This window comes from Phacochoerus africanus, chromosome 5, assembly GCF_016906955.1.
Source record: "Phacochoerus africanus isolate WHEZ1 chromosome 5, ROS_Pafr_v1, whole genome shotgun sequence".
Classification (NCBI taxonomy): Eukaryota; Metazoa; Chordata; class Mammalia; order Artiodactyla; family Suidae; genus Phacochoerus; species Phacochoerus africanus.
The window spans coordinates 9,192,194-9,197,992 of NC_062548.1; positions in this window are offsets into that span (position 1 = coordinate 9,192,194).

Below are 5,799 nucleotides of genomic sequence, written 5' to 3' on the forward strand. Positions count from 1 at the left end.
TCCAACCCCCACATAAGGCTCCCCACTCCCAGAGGGTCTGCCCTGGGAAGACAATCCCTCGAACACCTGACTGTGAAAACAAGCAGGATGACAGAACGCTGTACATCAAATATAATAATTTTATTTATTATTATTATTGCCTCTTTTTAGGGCCACACCCAGAGCATATGGACGTTCCCAGGCTATGGGTCAAGTTGGAAGCCAGCCTACGCCACAGCCACAGCCACAGCCATGTGGGATCCAAGCCACATCTGTAACTTCTACCACAGCTCCCAGCAACTCCAGATCTTTAACCCACTGAGCAAGGCCATGGATCGAACCCACGTCCTCATGGATACCAGTTGGGATTGTTAGCACTGAGCCAAGATGGGAACTCCTATAATAAAAAATTTTATTTTATTTTATTTTATTTATTTATTTCATCTTTTTGTCTTTTCTAGGACCGCTCCTGCGGGATATGGAGGTTCCCAGGCCAGGGGTCTAATCAGAGCTGTCGCCACCAGCCTAAGCCAGAGCCACAGCAATGTGGGATCCGAGCCGCATCTGTGACCCACACCAGAACTCACGGCAATGCCGGATCCTTAACCCACTGAGCAAGGCCAGGGATTGAATCCACAACCTCATGGTTCCTAGTCGGATTCATTAACCACTGTGCCATGACGGGAACTCCTAAAAAATTTTAAAGAAAAGAAAACAAGCAAGGCTTAGGTTCAGGAGATCAAGAGGACTATAGGAAACAGACTTCACTCTTGAAGGGCAAGCACAAAATCTCACACTGAGTCCCAGCACAGAGGCAGTCATTTCAAAGGAGCCTGGGTCAGACCCACTTGCTCATCCTGAATGCACAGAATGCAACTAGGACCCCCCCACCTCCTGGGGATGGAGATGCTAGCAGCAGCCACTTGTGGACCTCATTCTACTGTGATAACACCCGCATTGGCAAGCATCATTCTGGAATCCTCCCTCTACCTATTAATGTTGAGGACCAGGCTCTGCCCACCAATAGACCAGCAGCAGCCTGAGGTCCCACCTCAGGCTGCACAACCCATCACAGTGGAAATCTGCTTCACTATCTGGTGGGCCACAGCCACCACACAGGGCACAGCCTTGAAGCCAACTAGGCCAGGGACGAGCCCTGCTTACCGGCACACCCATAGTAGTCAGTCCCACTGCTACCCAGAGGGCTCAGGCAGCACATATAGGGGGCATCCTAGAACACATGCCTCAGAGGGGAGCCTGCTGCTGGGCCCCATAGAACATTTCCTACATAGGTCCACTTCTCCAAGATTGGAAAGGTAACTGACCTACCTAATACATAGAAATAAACAGAGGGAATTGGGCAAAATGGAAGAGAAAATGTTCCAAATGAAGAATAAGCCTTAGCCTCAGAAAAAGAACTAAATGTAATGGAGATAAATAATCTGATTAAGCACTGAATGTAATGATCATAAAGATGCTTCCTGAACTTGAAGACGGGATGAAGGCCGTAAGATTTCAACAAGTTAGAATAAAAGAAAAACAGAACCGAAGAACATAGTAACTGAAATAAGAAAGACACTAGAAGGGATCAATAGATTAGATGATACAGAGGAATAAGTCAGCCATCTAGAAGGCAGTGGTGGAAATAATCATCCAAGCTGAACAAAAAAGAAAGTAAAAACTTTTTAAATGAAGATAGTTTAAGAGACGCCCAATATTCCCATTAAAGGAGTCCCAGGAGACAAGAGAGAGATCAGGGCAGAGAATTTATTTCAAGAAATAACAGCTGAAAACTTCCATCATCTGGAGAAGCAAACAGACATCCAGGCTCAGGAAGTACAGTGTCCCATCAAAGACCAAAGAGGTCCACATCAAGGCACATTCCAATTACAACAGCAAAAATTAAAGATAAAAAAGAAGATCTTATGCATGGTAGGAGTTCCCACTGTGGCACAACACAACGAGAACAGCACCATCTCTGGAGCACCAGGATGCAGGTTTGATCCTCAGTGCAGGAGACGGGGTTAAGGATTCAGCATTACCACAGCTGTGGTGTAGGTTGCAACTGCAGCTCACATCTGATCGCTGGCCTGGGAATTTCATATGCTGGTGGAGCAGGGGGTGTGCAAAAAAAAAAAAAAAAAAAAAAAAAGGTAAAAGTAACTACTTACATACAAGAGAACTTCTGTAATGCTATCAGGTGACTTTTCAGCAGAAAATTTTGCAGGCCAGAAGGGAGTGGCCTGACACACTTAAGAGGATGAAAGGAAAAAGTTGACAACCACCAATACTCTACCCAGCGAGGTAATCATTCATATTTGAAGCAGTGTTACGAGTTTTACAGACAAGCAAAAGCTAACAGATTTCCGCACCATGAAGCCAACTTTACAAGAAATGTTGAAGTAACTTCTCCTAGGAGAAAGACCACAACTAGAATATGAAAGTTATGAGAGGAAAGCTCTCACAGGTAAAGGTAAACATAGAGAAAAGGAAATAGGCCAACCACTTATAAAGCTAGAAGGAAGATTAAAAACAGTAGTAGTTAAATCATCTATATCCACAATAAGTAGTTAGGGAAAACACAAAACAAGAACATTTAAAATATGATGTCAAAAACATTACACAGGAGTTCTTGTCGTGGTGCAACGGAAACGAATCTGACTGGGAACCATGAGGATGCAGGTTTGACCCCTGGCCTCACTCAGTGGGTTAAGGATCTGGCATTGCCCTGAGCTGTGTGTAGGTCACAGGCATGGCTTGGATCTCACAATGTTGTGGCTCTGGTGTAGGCTGGCAACTACAGCTCCGATTGGACCCCTAGCCTGGGAACCTCCATATGCCACGGGTGAGGCTCTAAAAAGACAAACAAACAAACAAAACTTTAAACAGATACCAGATAAGATGGCAGAGGAGAAGGACATGAAAACACTGGAATTACAACTAACTGCTGAACAACCATCCACAAAATAGCCCAGAAAATACCAGAATAGATATTCCATACTCAAAGACAAAGAAGGAGCCACATCAAAATGGTAGGAGGGGCACTTCCATGATATAAGCAATCCCATACCCACTAAGTGGAAAATAACTATATTGCAGAGGCTCTCACACAGGAGTGAGAGTTCTAAACCCCATGTCAGATTCCCCAGTCTGAGGGTCTGGCATTGGGAGGAGGAGTTCCCAGGGCATTTGGTGTTGAAGGCCAGTGAGGCTTGAGTGCAAGAGCTCCAAAAGGGCTGGGGGAAACAGAGACTCTATTCTTTGAGGGTACACCCAGTGTTTCATGTGCACTGGGTAACAAGGCAAAGCAGGGACTCCATAAAGATCTGAGTCATGGGAGTTCCCATGGTGACTCAGCAGTGATGAACCCGACTAGTATGCATGAGGATGTGGGTTTGATCCCTGGTTTTGCTCAGTAGATTAAGGATCTGGCGTTGCTGTGAGCTGAGGTGTAGGTTGGCAGCTGCAGCTCCAATTTAACCCCTAGCCTGGAAAGTCCATATGCAGCAGATGCAGCCCTTAAAAAATAAAAAGAAAAGAAAAAAGAATCTGGGTCAGAACTACCTGTGGGTCTTGGAGAATCTTCTGGGAAAGCAGGGGGCAGCTGTGGTTGGCTATGGGAGCAGGACATTGGAGGCAGAGGTCTCAGGGAATAATCTCCATCATAAGTGCCCCTGGAGGCTGCCATTTTGGAAAAATTTGGCCCCACCCATCAAGGCTGAGAAGCCTCAGGCCAAACAACCAACAGGGTGGGAACCCAGCCTCATTCATCAGCCAACAGGCTGCCTCAAGTCCTCCCAGGCACACAGCCACCTCAAATCAGACCCAGAGCTACAGCCCCACCCACTAGAGGGACAAGACTCAGCTCCACTCACCAGTAGGCAGGCACCAGTATCCCATCAGGAAGCTGGCCACAAGCCCCTTTACTAACTTCACCCACAAGGGGGAAGACAACAGAAGCAAGAGAGGCTACAACCCTGTACCCTGCAAAAAGACTACACAGAAAAATTGCAGAGAAATATGAGCCAGATGACAGAACAAGACAAAACCCCAGAACAGCAGCTAAGTGAAGTCGAGATAAGCAACCTACATGAAAAAGACTTTAGAGTGATGATAGTAAAGATGATCCAAGATCTCAGAAAAAAACTAGAGGCAGGAGTTCCTATTGTGGTGCAGCAGATTAAGGATCTGGCCTTGTCTCTGGGGCAGCACAGGTTCAATCCTCAGCTCAGGTCAATGAGTTATGGATCCAGCATTGCCAAAGCTATGGCACAGGGTTAAATTCCTGGCCCAGGAACTTCCATATGCTGGGGGTGCAGTCAAAAAAAAAAAGAAAGAAAAAAAAACTGGAGGCAAAGATTGGTAAGTTACAAGAAATGTGTAACAAAGAAATAGAATAAAGACTAAATAAGCAGAGATGAACACAATAATCAAAATGAAAATTTCACTAGGAGGAACAAATCACAGAATACAGGAGGCACAAGAACAACTAAGTAATGTGGAAGACAAACTGGCAGAAATCACTGCTGCGGAACAAGAAAGAATGAAAAGAAATGAGAATGGTCTAAGAGAACTCTGGGACAACAGTATAGCACTGGAAACTATATCTAGTCACTTATGATGGAGCATGATAATGTGAGAAAAAGAATGTATATATGTATGTGTGACTGAGTCACCTTGCTGTACAGTAGAAGATTGACAGAATGCTGTAAACCGGCTATAATGGCAAAAGTAAAAATCATTTAAAGAAGCGAAAATAAAATCAAATAATTAAGTAAAAAGAGAGAGAGGGTGAACTCTGGGACTACAATAATACCAACATTCCCATTATAGGGGGGTTCTAGAAGGAGAAAAGAGAATGCGGCAGAGAAAATATTTGAAGAGGTAATAGCCAATACATTCCTGACATGGGAAAGCAATCACTAACTCAAATCCAGGAAGCACAATGATTACCATATAGAATAAACCCAAAGAGGAACACCCCAAGGCACATATCAAACTGACCAAAATTAAACAGAGAAAATATTCAAAGTAGGAGCTAGAGAAAAGCAACAATAACAACAAGGGAACCCAGATAAAGTTAACAGCAGAAATTCTGCAGGCCAAAAGTCAGTGTCATGATGTATTTAAAGCAATTAAAGGGAAAATTCTACAACCAAGAATACTCTACCCAGTAAGGCCCTCATTCAGATTTGAAGTAGAAAACAAAAGCTTTACAGACAAGCAAAAGCTAAGAGAATTCAGCAACACCAAATCAGCTTTACAACAAATACTAAAGGAACTTCTCTAGGTGGATAAGAAAAGGCCATGACTAGAAACAAAATTACAAATGAAAAGTCTCACGGGTAAAGGCAAACATAGCAAGGTAGGAAATCATCCACACACAAATATGATATCAAGGAGTTCCCATCATGGCACAGTAGTTAATGAATCTGACTAGGAACCATGAGGTTGCAGGTTTGATCCTTGGCCTTGATCAGTGGGTTAATGATCTGGTATTGCCATGAGCTGTGGTGTAGGTCCCAGACACAGCTTGGATCCCGTTTTGCTGTGGCTCTGGTATAGGCTGGAAGCTGTAGCTCCAATTTGACCCCTAGCCTGGGAACCTCCATATCCCATAAGAGCAGCCCTTGAAAAGGCAAAAAGACAAAAACAAAGTATCATATCAAAACTAGCAATCATGGAGTTCCTACTGTGGTGCAGTGGGATCAGCAGTGTCTCTGCAGCACCAGGACACAGGTTCGAACCTTAGCACAGTGGGTTAAAGGATCCAGTGTTGCCTCAGCTGTGGCATAGGTCACAACTGCAGTTCAGATCTGA